General features: G+C 41.8%; 1 long non-coding RNA gene across 2 annotated transcripts in view; it reads right to left on the bottom strand.

The window, feature by feature from the left end:
* The window catches only part of LOC121293383, a 56,064-nt gene extending 45,555 nt beyond the window's left edge, over positions 1 to 10,509 (bottom strand). For both annotated transcript variants that reach the window (XR_005946504.1, XR_005946505.1), the window contains exons 1-2: positions 10,142 to 10,509; positions 7,658 to 7,724 (exon numbers count right to left, since the gene is read on the bottom strand). This is a non-coding gene — a long non-coding RNA (uncharacterized LOC121293383). The remainder of the gene's footprint in view (positions 1 to 7,657; positions 7,725 to 10,141) is intronic.
* Positions 10,510 to 14,022: the final 3,513 nt, after the last annotated feature.

Raw genomic sequence — 14,022 nt, 5'->3', positions numbered from 1 at the left:
GGAATGGTAGTGTAGTAGGAATATTGCTGGGCTAGTAACCCAAAGAGCCAGACTAATGTTCTGGAGACATGAGGTCAAATCCCACCAGCTGGGGGAATTTAAATTCAATTAATTAACAAATTAGGAGAAAACGCTAGTCTCATTAATAATGGCCATGAAACTACCAGATTGTCGTTAACAGCCCATCTGGCTCACTAAAGTCCTTCAGTGGATAATATCTGCAATATAATAGACAGCAATATTGTTGACTCTTAACTACTTTCTGAAATAGCAAGCCACTCAGTTATATCAAATTGCTACAGAAAAGTCAAATAAGAATAAAATTAGATAGACCACCCAGCATCAACTTGGGCACTGGAAAGATCAATGGGACAAGCTGTCAAGTCAACCCTAGGAAATCCTCCTCAATAACATGTGGGGATTTGTGCCAAAATTGGGAGACATGTTCCATGGTCAAGCAACAACCTGAAATTGTCCGCAAGGTATGATTCTCTAAGATTATGTTCCAGACTCCTCAATCAGCAATCCTGGGTATGTCCTGGTTTCTGGGGCATAGTGTATTTAATCTGAAGGAAGTAGTGCTGGTAGTCCTCAACATTGACTCTAGATTACATGAAGTCTCTTGATTTCAGTTAAATATGGGCAAGGAAATCTCCTGCTGATTACCACCTACTACCCTCCCTCAGCTGATGAATCAATGCTCCTGCATATTGAACATCACTTGGAAGAAGCACTCAGGATAGCGAGGTCATAGAATAAACCCTGGATAGGGGACTTCAGTATTCATCACAAAGAGTGGCTCAGTAGCATCACTACTAACTGAGTTAGCTGTGATCTGAAGCAAATTTGTGCCAGACTGGGCCTGCAGCAGGTGGTGACAGAACCAGCAAGAGGGAAAACCTTACTTGGCCTCATCCTCACCAATGACAGATTCATCTGTCCATGAGAGTATTGGTAGGACTGACCCCTGTACACAGTCTTTGTGGAGACAAAGTCCTGTCTTCACATTGAGGGCACACTCCACTATGTCGTGAGGCACTACCACGATGCTAAATAGATAGACTCAGACTATATCCAGCAGCTCAGAATTAGCATCCATGAGGAGCTGTGGGCTACCAGCAGCAGAATTGTACTCAACCACAATCTGTAACCACATGGCCATTACTATCAAGCCAAGGGACCAACCCTGTTCAATGGGGAATGTAGGAGAACATGCCAGGGGCAGAACCAGGAACACCAACAAAATAGATGCCAACTCTTTCTTGGACTCGAACTCAGGTTCTGTCGAAGGGTCATGAGGACTTGAAACGTCAACTCTTTTCTTCTCCGCCGATGCTGCCAGACCTGCTGAGTTTTTCCAGGTAATTCTGTTTTTGTTTTTTTTTGGATTTCCAGCATCCGCAGTTTTTTTGTTTTTATAAAATAGATGCCAGCCTAGTGGACCTACAACATGGGACTACATGCATGCTAACAATCGGAAGCAGCATGTTACAGACAGGGCTAAGTGGTCCTAGAATAAAGAGATCAAACCAAGGCTTGGGAAGTCCAGCCACATCCAGTCATAAATAGTGGTGGACAATTAAACAACTATTGGGAGGAGGGGGCTTCAAAAACATTGCCATCCTCAATGACGGGGGAGCCCAGCACATCAGTATAAAGAACATGGCTGAAGTATTTGCAGCTATTTTCAGCCAGAAGTGCCGAGTGGATGATCCACCTTTGCATCCTCCAGCATTACAGATGCCAGTCTTCAGCCAATTCAATGCATTCTATGTGACATCAAGAAATAGCTGAAGGCAGTGGATACAGCAAGAGTTATGGGCCCTGATAACGTCCAGGCTGTAGAGATAGCCTTGCCCCCTAGCCAAACTGCTCCAGTACCGGTACAACACTGGCATCTATCAGACAATGGAAATTTGTCTAGTTATGTCCTATCCACAAAAAGCAGGAACTATCAAATCCAGTCATTTACTGCCTCTACTCCCAACCATCAGCAAAATGTCATTCTCTATGCTATCAAGTGGCACTTACTCAGCAACAACTAGCTCACCAATGCTCAGTTTGGGTTCCTCCAGGACCACTCTTGACTTGTATGGTGGCTACAAGAGCAGGCCAAAGGCTGGGAATTCTAGGGTGAATAATTCACCTCATGACTTCCCAAAGCCTGTTCACAAGACATAAATCAGGAGTGTGATGGAAAACTGTCCACTTGCCTGAATGAGCGCAACTCTAACAACACACATGGGGCAGGATTTTACAACATGCATGCGGGCAGGCAAGCGCCTGACACGATTGGCGTAAAATAATGTGCAATGATGTTGGGCAAGCGTCCTGACGTCAGTGCGCACTCACGCAACATTTCGGTTGGCACGCACATGTGAGAGTTTTGACATAATTTTTATTACGTTTATGTTCATGTAAGTGAGGCCTGTGTGGGGACATTTTTTTTCCAATTTTCAAAAGCTTTATTTTTGATTTTAAAATTATTCAGCTGCCTGAGGCAGCTCCCATCCTCCAGGGAGCTTTCAGTGCGTGCTCCCTGGTGCACGCACAGCCCTTTGCATTCACATCTGCCCCCTCCCCCACTCCAGCAGCACTCGCACCTTTTCCGTTGGCTGGCTGTTAATTGGCCAGCCAATGTGAAATTACTGTCGGGGACCAATCACGGCCCGAATATCCAGCCTATGAGGTTTGACAACATTCAGGACTAAAGCAGCCCACTTGATCGGCCCTCCTTCCACCACTGGCAGACAGTGGCAGCTGTGTTACCATATACAGGGGGCGAGTATCCTTTATCTGAAACCCTTGGAGCTGATTGCTTTTCAGTGTTCAGGTATTTTCGGTTTTCAGATCTACCATATGTACGGTAGGCATAGGCCTAATTACATTACATTAGCCTAAGCGTAGGCTAGTTGTGGCCTACAAAAACAACCATGGAGAAAATAGTTGTTTCTCCATTTTCCAATTCTCACAAACCCTACTTCTTACCTGTTAACACTTATTGGGCTGAATTATCCCCCCATTGGGGGGCGGGAAGTTGAATGGTGGGCACGCATAGGCGCTCTTCCAATCGGCGCCCCCAATTGGGGACGCGGCGCCATTTTACCTGGGCGGACCAATTAAGGCCCACCCAGCATGACGTCTGCACATAAGTGCTATGCGCTCCCTGTGCAGGCGGGGGGTGGGAATCCCAAAATCGAGAGTGTGGTCTTCATGCATGCGCACAAAAGAGCGCACTCATTTCCCTGAGGCTAAGTGCAGCCCCAGGGAAATCGGCTCTAAATGTCAATAACCTAAAAATAGAAAAATAAAATTTCCCTAACATGTCCCCTCATGTGACAATGTCACATGAGTTGGGGCATATCATAATTTTCACAAAAGCTTTATTAAAATTTTTTTAAAGCTACATGAACCTCATCCCGCCCGTGGATGTGGTTTCATGCTTTTTCTAATTCGCGCCGGGGTTCCTGGCCTGCCCGCCAATCTTAAGGTTGGACGGGCAGGTCCTTTAAATACTTAATTGCCTCTGTCAATGGCCTCAATTGGCCATTGACAGATCAGTGGGCGCGCAGCTGATTTTGCTGGGCCCCCGTCTTCCTGAAAATTTAAATGGGGCATAGTGATGTCGGGAGATCCCCCAAATGTCATCCTGCGTAATTTTATGCGTCGGCAAGCGGGCCCCACCCCCGCTCGCCGACGCTTAAAATCCTGCCCATTATATACAATACAATAATATTACATTGCTTAATTAACATACAAATTAACTTCTGTAATGAAAAGTTGATAACAGCCACAAGTTACTTACAGGCATATTGAACTTCTTAAGGAAGACTTGTGTCTTTAAAGAAATATGAGCAAGGACACTGAGCAAAAGATGGCTGATAAGTAAAATTATCACTTTCTGGAAATTCCTATGTGGATTATGTCCGGAGAGAACATGGAATGTTGCACCTGCAAAGGTGCCATAGTCTTCTCCAAGCAAAGACATTTGAAAGGGAGATAGGAAGGATGCAAAACATTGATCTTTAATCACCTGTGGTTGTGGGGACAAAGAGTGATTATTATGTCTCAGCAGTCATCTGAAACCCATCTCCTGTTGATTTATATCTCAGAATGTGTAAAATGGTTGGAGATGAAAGAAAACAGACTTTGTGGGCAAGACATGATTTTTTTCCCCTTATAGGAATACAGAGGGAAAAAGGGTTGAATAGCTAGCTGCAGAACTGTGAAATGTGTGTTAGTGTGCTGTGTGTGTGACAGCAAGAAGACCAAGTTACCCCTGCAGTTGTCTCTCTCTCTGTTGCTGGAGGCAAGGCTCAGCAGAAGCCACAATCAAAAAGGAAATGGAACAGTTTCTTCAGCTATCCTGCAGAACCAAGTGTCTCCAAACCCACTGCAAAATTGCCAAAATCAGCTCTACCAGAATCACCCAACTTAACAGTCGCAATGTCTCATGTCTCATATGCTTCATGGACAAGCCAAAGACTGATTTGTATATCTTTTAAAACTTTTATTTAGACTCTAATCTCATTTCTGATCTGTGTATATGTGTGTTGCATTTTTATTATTTTTCTTGGGTTTTTAGTAACTAATAAACTTACTCTTTCTTTGACTCAAGAAAGCCTGGTTAACTTGGATCCTTCTAAAAAATATATACATTTAGACTGGGAAAAAGTATCCATGGAGGAAGTATTATTTTAAGTTAACCTTGTTGCGGCCAACCAAAGGAGTTGAATAAAGAAGGGGAGCCAGCTCATTCCTTCTCATCTGGGAGCATAAGGAATTTATGTCCCGTTCAGGAAGTTATCAAACTGGGGGACCTCACCTGCGGACCGGTCATAACACTGCATAGCAGTTCAAAAAAAGTTGTTTTCAAATGGTATGGATAAAGGATATTTGACCATGATGACCTAGACCCGCTGCCATTGCATGAATCAGTGTTCTTTGAATTTATGAACTTGACAACTCACACAGCTGAGTTCAATTTTAATGACACCACGTATACCCAAATAGATGGTATTGCTATGGGATTACCTCTAGGCCCAGCTCTTGCAGACACCTTTGTTGGGGGTTCCATGAGAAATGCGTGTTCGATGGAATGGCGCCTAACTTCCTACACCTCGCATATTTCCGATATGTGGACAACACATTCGCTATATTTAAATCCACAGCTGCATGTAATAATTTCCTTCCATGTCTTAATGGTCTCCATCATGTGCTCAAAATCACCTTTGAAATGGAGCAGTCAAATGAACTCCCCTTTCTTAACGTACTAGTTGAGAAAGTTGCCAAGGGGTTTTGTACCACAGTCCAACGCAAGCCTACCTTCATTGGTCAATACATGTGTTGGGATTCATACAGTTCCACACGCTATGAGGTTGGTCTTAACAGCAACATATAGGGCCTGATTCATTTGCTCACCATGCAAGCTTGATGCTGATATAGGGCGCATCAAAGGCATTCTGCAGGACAATGGCTACCTTGATCATTTCATTTCGTGCTGCATATCACGCAAACTCATGAACGGGCCTAAGGCCATCACTTTCAGCCCTGAAAAGTGCCTAGCCTACCTCAGATTAACCTGGAAGGGCAAATAATCTCAAAAATTTGAGCAACAGGTGAAGCTAGCTGTTTCATGCTGCTACTTTGAAGTAGTAACACGAGTGGTATTTGCCACTAACAGGATGCTGCCGTCAAGCCAAAAAGATGTTCTGACAGTCACACATATGAATAATGTGGTAAATGAATTTCAGTGCCAGTTTGATGCTATGTATCTACGCTGTATGTCTCAAAGACTGGTGGATCATATCAAACAGCAAGTCCCAGCCGCTGTTTGCAATGTGGAAGGTACAGACTGTAACCAACCAGCCCATGCTTGCAAAACTCAAAACACAGTGTCCAACATTAGATGCGATTCTGCGATTGGACAATATTTGTTAAATAATCCTCAGTGTATTAAGAATTATGCTCACCACCAATTTGAGATTGTCAGTCACGCTCACAATGTGGTGCATTGGCATGTACAGGAAGCTACATATATTGATACACAGGGCCCTGTTCTTTGCAGACAGAAAGAATGTGTACATACATTGTGCCTGTTTCAGCTAAACCAAATAAGTGACAGCCATTCACTGACTCATTCCTCAGGACAATGCCTTGACCAATCAGGGTCAAGCTGCCTGGTTTAAATTTCAAACAATGCTTGGCAGTTAACTGTCAGTCACTGGTGCATTCTCCATGGCAACACCTCTACCAATCAAAGTCCACTTGCCAACCAATCAGCACTGTCTTCACATACAGTGTAAATTGTTGTTTTCCCCTGATATTGGTATTCTTGTGAAGTGTCCTGAGGAGTGCAAGACCAGAAGCTTCAAAATATCTCCTTTTTCAGCAATACTCAATGTTTAACCTGTACAAGATGCATTGCAGCAACTTGCCATGGCTCCTTTGACAGCACCTTCCAAACGTGCAACCCCTACCACTTAAAATAACAAGGGCAGCAGATACATGGGAATACCACCACCTGCAAGTTCCCTGCAACTCACACTATCCTGACTTGGAACTACATTGTATTTCCTTCACTGTCGGTGGGTCAAAAACTTGAAACTCCCATTCTAATAGCATATGGATGTACCTACATCATATGGCAGCTCATCACCCCCTTCTCAAGGGCAATTAGGGATGGGCAACAAATCCTGACCTTGCCAACGATATTTACCTCCCAGAAATGAATTAAAAAAACATTGGATCACGTTCACTGCTCCAAATAGGTGTGCACCTCTGACTTGGGCTGCCAAAAAGATTATAAAAACAATAAAGGAACGATAGCAAAATCACACTATAGCTTTCTTCCTTGGAATTAGAAAATAGCTGTCTTTGTGCATCTGCTGCACAAACCTGGCCCTAATTATTAAACTTATAGAGCGATTCACTGCTGACCATCAGTAGAGCTATTCTGGCCTTTCCAATTCTCTCTGGTGGCTTCAGATAGCCAGTCAAGTAAGGCAAGCTATGGGCTTTCAACAGTTGACAGAGAGAAAAGAAATAGAACTATAATCTCTTAAAATCAAGTAGAACTGCCAATCAAATTTATATTCAAACAATGGAAGTTATTCATCTTATCTTAGAGATTGTTACACAAATCCAAAATACTAATTGTTGAATCATGTTAATTTGAACCATTATGGCAAAAACTATACATTTTTGTCAATGAGGTACCATGTTATTGGTCTCTTTCTTCCTGTCATGGCATATGTGGTTAGAAATCAGGTTCACTTAAAGAAAATGGTAGGGCTCATTTTCCTACCTGATTGTCCAGAACAAATGTTATATTTGTGACAGATATTCAAGGGAGGGAAGGTTAAGCCTTTCAGTTCAAATACAAAAATCCTTTTGCGTATCAAAACAAGGTGGGCCATTTTCTTATGAGTTAAATTCAATTTTAATCACTATGTAACAAGAAGAAGCAACCAATGACATGCAAGTTATAGCACAGGATTCTATTCAGGAATGAGAATGGTGGCTTGAGAATGGGTATAAACTGAGATGATCAAATATTCCATGGGAACAATGGTTCCTTGGCTGATGAGGTGCAAATACCACCCATCCATGGTTCAATTTGGAAATTTGAAGATGAATGCACAATCTGGATGTTTACCTTTCTGCATCAGCGAGTATTTACACAGGAGTTCCATTTGGGAGGAAGAGCAGGTTGTATACACAGTCTATGGAAGGAGCAGAATTGAATGGTTAATTAATTTCCTCTCATTCCAAGCTTTTCTAACATTCTTAATGTTCCCTCTACTAGTCTCACTGACACACCAATTCTTTCCACCCTGCTCTGCCTTTCTGTGCATCTTTGCTCTCTAGTTTTGTCTGTTTTCTGATTCTTTTTTATTCTGTCTCCATTTTTGATTTCTCTATTACTATCACTGTTTGTCTTTTTACTGTTACTATGTCTGTCTTTGTGTTTCGTTTTGATTCCTTAGTCTCTCTTTACATTGTCTCTTTCTATTACTCATCTTTATTTTTCCTTCCTACTGCAGATTTTCTCTCTACGTTATGTCACTTTGTCTCTCTATATGTTCCTCCTTCTTATTCTCTATTTCTCACAGTTTTCATTAATCTATTTATATACTTAATATATATTTTCCTCTCCTCTGGCTTTCCTGTCTTTTATCTCATATTGTTCCATCTGACACCCAGGAGCAGCATGGGTTAAATGTTGGCTAAAGTTCCTTCAACACGATCTCATTAAGTGTTATTATGACAATTCCATCACTTGCATTATTCAGAATGTAAAGAGAATGCATCACATGGTGTGCACTGTGAAGTACATTTCAAATCATCATAAATTGGGGATTGCATTAGAGACAAAGGAAACCAACAGAGATAAAAGAAAGTAATTAGCATAATACAAGGCAAGAATAGAAAGCCATGGCTATTCACTATTATAAAAGGATTTACTCCATTTAAAGAATTCATCATTTAATGAGGCTGCTGAGAGAACAGGAAAAACAAAAAGACCAATATCTTGGAATCTCAGATAACTGAAACAATAAAACTCAAGTAGCACAAGGGCCTAAAATATTTCTTAAAAAATTAAATTCTAGTTCCTCAGGGAAGAAGAATAGAAAAAAAAACAGTTGGCAATAAATATACTGAGAGCAGCTGAGCTGGTAAGTAATTTACTGTAGAAATTGTTATTAATATGTTGTATTTAATACAGTTTAATGCTGCACATAAGTATCGAGTTCAGGAATGGAAGTGCCTGGGGCAAAATTAATCTAGAATATTAAATTGGTTTTACAGGTGTGAGACTGCTCTAGACCATTAGCACAAAATGGGTAAATAATCCAGTTGGGCAAAAAAATCCTTATTAGCTATATTTCAGTACTGCCTAGAACCAATTTTACTCTCTCCACCTTTCCAAAACTTTATTAATTTATCACTTCTTCAGATATTCAAAGAAATAGTCACCAAGTTTTTATTAAAAGCATACTTTGGTGAAGTGCCATGCCTGTCAGTACAAAATCATGCGCTGGGAAATGAAATTCTTCCAATTTGAAATCGAATACCAGGACTGAGCTCTGCCATATCAGATTCAATCTGGTTTAGATGCAAGATAAAACTCTCCACTGTTCCATGAAGTGCACTCAAGACATGAACAGCATGAAGATGCAGGATGAATCTACCTACAGTTGAGAATAGTTGCTGAAAAGCTGACAAAGAAGCTTTCTTCACCGTTGAACTCATGCTGTACTTGACCTGGGAGTCTTGATGAGACAATGTTGAGAAATATATCGCTACCTTCAAAAACCTCTTGAAAACTCATCTGTTCAATAAATCTCAAAAGCACTCCCAGATCAAGTGCAGCATGGATTCAATGTTGAATAAAGCTTCATTGACAATTATCCATCAAGCACTCTCAACTTAGGTTGGCAAATCAAGCTATGTTATTCCCTATGCTAATTTCTCCAATAGCCAGAAATACCATACTAGCAGACTATGTATTTCAAGCATAACTAATTGTTTATTGCATGAAAGACAGAGAAACAAGTTGAAATCAAAATAGTGTCATCCTTAATGTTCTCCCTTTGCTTTTTTAAACTGCTTTTTAGGCCAAAGATGATAAAGTTTCAAGAACGTTGGTCTCCTTTTCCAGAGGCCTTATAACTGCACCTTAGAAATTTGTAAAGGCCCTAAACACCACACAAAGGCATAACTTGTTTCAGTGGCTTGTTTGTCTAGTACAAAGAATTGCAGGAGTGAGTTAGACTGACATCTGATTTAAGTGTTTATATGTTTTATACACAGCACAACAAATAGTTCACAGGCTGGAATTTTAAATGTTCAAAAGGTCAAAATGTAAATTAATGAACAGCTAGTAGTGAGTTATATAAATTAATGATTGTTCATCTGGCTAAAATTAGTACTAGGGTTAAGCGGAGTTGAAGCAGTAATGGAAACACTTGAATTCTTTATGGGCTAAGTTTAACACAAAGTATAAGTTTGCAACAGCAGATCCACCCCGCACTATGACTTGATTATTAACTACTATACTGACTGGTTACTTCTCCCAGAAATCTAACCGGTATTTGTATAGCTGATCATGGAGAAAGCACCAAAGAAGCAGTCTTACCATTATTCTAATCTGTTGCATCGTCCATTATGGAGAAGCTGTTGCCTTTCCTGCTGTACTAGTGGTTTCATCAGGCCATCAATCAAATTGGTGGATGCTGCTTGCAACCCATCCGGAAACTTATTGCTCTGGACCAAGTGGGCAGAGACACTGCTGCAACTGTGAGCCCAATAGCAGGTTTGGAAAAAAGCTCATAGTCCTAATTGTTTATTGGATCCCATTGCCCGTCTCTTGGGGCCCAGTACAATAAAGTTTATATGTAGACTCGTAGATACCTCAGTGAGTTATAAGTTGGTACCTAATCAAAACGCCTGACTTTTTTTATTAAATAAACTAATAACGGCCCAGTGTGAAATACACACTAGGATTCAGCCGTTTTAAAGTTAGAAACCAAAGTTAAAGACCACTGCTCCGTGAACATACAGGAAGCGCGTGTCAGACAATTTAAAAACGAAGCACTTGTGACGGTAATATTATTAAAACGGCGAGTGAGAGACAAAGAGTAGGTTGTGTTAGAGAAAAGTTCAAGGTTAGGACAGGGACTGTCTTAAAGAGGAAGTCAATTTTTTAAAGCAGCATATGGCGTACATTGAGTTCAAAATATTGTATAGAATGCTCATAGAACCAACAAAGGCAAGAGCTGCTGTCGTTTAACTTTTTTGAAACATAATTTTCTCTTAGGTCTCTTCTGAACTGGAATGAGTGAAATCTTAATTGCTTCAGGATTCATAAAGAATATTAGTGGTTGAATCCGATGTTGGTTCCAATGGTTTAATATCATCCGAGTCAATTCCAATGTTCAGTCAGACAGATATTAAGTCATTTCATTTATCAAGCAGCCCTAATTTAAAAAGGGTCAGACTGATTCGATGTGCTTTTTAAAAAAAAACAGAACTGAAGAGGATCAGGCGACTAACGCAAGAGACGCTCAAATGCTGAACCTTAAGGTTAGACCCGTTTGAGAAAGTTCGAGCAGCGGGCGAGAGTGTGACAGCAGAGTGTGAGGGTGCTCCAGAAGCGGGAGAGTGAGCCGCAGCAGCTGCCCAGCGAGGAGAGGCCGCGTGTGAGGGATCCCCAGCCGCGGGCCAGGAAGCCCCCGAGCCAAGTGGCCGAGCCCCAGCACAGCGCCAGGATGCGCCAGCCGTGCAGACAGGACTGATAACCGCCTCTGACCAAGTGGCAGAAGCGCGCCAGAGGCTCCAGACACAGTCCGTCGAGGTTCCAGCTCAGTTTGCTGGGGCTCCTGCAGGAAGCAATGGACTTCCACAAACCTGAGCATGGATTCCGGAATCCCCATGTCAGGGAGTCCCAGTCGTGACGGAGAGATTTGCAACAGCGCCTGAGCACGTTGTAGGCGCTTATCAGGGGGTTTTGTTCACCCGTCAGGGCTTTCCAGTCCTGCAGGAAGGTTTTCAAACAGCGTTTGAGACATTGGTAAAATATTACGTTTGGGGGATCTCGGTTTCCTACGTAGGAGCTCCAAACACGTCGAAGGGAATTCCACTCGCTCACGGCGAATTCCTTGTGATCTGTGAAGTTGCAACTAAATAGCAGGAAGTACCAGGCCCGTGTCAGGGAGTTCCAGCCCCATTTTAAGAGTTCCAACAAGCTCCTGCAGCCGCTTTTGAGGTAACCCCAGAACCACTCCAGGCGGTCCTGGACTTGACTAGAAGAGCTGCTTGCTGTTTCTGACTGAGAGTCTGAACATTGGCATTCTTCTACCGTTGCGATGAATGTTATTTGTGACTCCTCTATGGTGCAGTGCCGGAGTTGCTCCGACTCATTTGGAATCGAAGGGCATTTGTTTAGAATAATGTGTTTACTTCCCAGCATTGTCTTCATAAAGTCCTCAATGCCAGACTGATTCTCAGTTTTCTCTGCCTCACAAGGTGTCACTGCTCAGTTTTAAACCGTGGGGCAATTTCATGATTGGAGCGCTCAGTTTTTTAGGCAGGTTATTCCAATATTGAAACAGTACAATAATGCCGATAACATTTTTTGTAAGATCACAATCTATAGGGATGAATTTTCAGCAACAACCTGCTCTCTATCGCATTGGAATAATGGAAATTGTAAGGAATTCTGCCACCGCTGAAGCCTGCGAACAGCGGATAACATTGTAGAACATTCTATTGCCATGACTACATTTGTTGCATAGGTGATTCACTTAGAATGCCATAACTACAGTTCTGACACCAATAACGCAATGCAGTTTGCGGGACAAGGCCTACAGAAAACTCCTAGAGAGACCAACATTAGGAGAGACGTTTTCCCAACAGAATAGAGATTTGTAAATAACATGCATTGATTAACCGTCGAGAAAGAACTGGTTAAATATCCAGTTGGGCAGGGGACTGAAAGTTATGGAATATATATAAACATATAGACATTAAGATAAGACAGGGTAAGATGTGGCTGGAGAAATGGTGCGGGAGGGAGGCTTTCAGTTTCCTGAGACATTGGGACCAGTTCTGGAACAGGAGGGGCCTGTACAAGGTGGATGGGTTTCCCCTCAACAGGGCTGGAACTAGTGCCCTTACAAAAAGTTTAATTGTTGTTGTGAGGGGACATTTATTGGCAAGGGAAGGGGTGCCAGGATGGAGCACGAGATAGGAAATGCAAAGTGCACAGAGAACTGGGGGAGGGAGACTATATTAGAACAAATATTTTAGAAATATGAGGGTTTAGGCAGTGGAGAAATAGCAGTAAGAAAATGCAGCCATGGAGAATACAATGTCAGTGGCTAGAGATGTTCGGAAACATTCACTTTTCTTGAGAATCACATCTCACTAAATGAATCCTATAAACAGTGCCCCCTGCTCACAGTTTCCATCATAAACAGAATTTTCTACCTCCATGACAAACTGCACAGTTCAAGATACTATTTCATTGCTGCTTCTGAGCACTGTTGTCAACTGCATAAATTTCATTGAGACTTAATTGAAATTTTGACTACAATTGCAAATAATTAACTCTCCCCATCATTTTCTTTTAGTACTAGTGTATGATGTTCTTGTGCTGCTTCTAAGTGCTAATTAAATTCTTGGAGTGCGTGAGGTGATAGATTGCTAATTGTCCATATGAACTTCTTGGAATCATTATATCGTGGTGCTAACTTCAGCTTGTGTACACAGCATCTGTAAAAACTGTGGGTAGCTGCTCTTGCCTTGCTGACATTTGTTGAGTCCCTAAGCTTCTGGTGGCATTGTACAGCCAATATATTGCATTCCATTTGACATCAGTCAATTTAAACAGCTTCTTCTTCTAGACCCAAACATAATGCAGCTTCTCTGCCTCATCTCCTACAGGAGGACCTCCAGAATCAGTTCCAATAAATTGACCAAGTGACACCACTGAGGAAGTCCACATGCACGGAAGAGTTGTTTTGCAAAACCTCCTGCGAATTTGCCTGGCCCTTTAAGCTTCTGCAGAATGTTACATACTTCAGGGATACTAGTGTTAACACTCCTCTCAACCATTCCTGGGAACACTGAATCCCTGGAAGGAAGTGGTCAGCTGAATATTATTTAAATTCGCTGTCTCCTGAAAAATCTGCACTGGTCGGCAGTAAATATAAAGGCTGGGCAGAATCCCCATTCCCCTGCACTGCTCTGTTTCCTCTGGCAGTACAACCATGCTAAACATTCCAGCTAAATTCTAAGTTAAAACTTTGAAGATTTCACTGTTGGATTGAACAATGGAGGAAGAACTAAGAATTTTTCAATAGCCTATTCCTGTGTGTACTGCTAATATAAGGACATATTGATTTAAAAAGCAGCAGAAACAGCAAAATCAGGTGAATTTCTTATGGTGCTTTTCAATTTATATATAGAGATTAGTTTCCAAGCAACATGTTGAAGACGGTTATATCGCTTGCAACA

This window comes from Carcharodon carcharias, chromosome 21, assembly GCF_017639515.1.
Source record: "Carcharodon carcharias isolate sCarCar2 chromosome 21, sCarCar2.pri, whole genome shotgun sequence".
NCBI classification, from domain to species: Eukaryota; Metazoa; Chordata; class Chondrichthyes; order Lamniformes; family Lamnidae; genus Carcharodon; species Carcharodon carcharias.
This window is presented reverse-complemented; position numbering and strand designations above follow the sequence as displayed.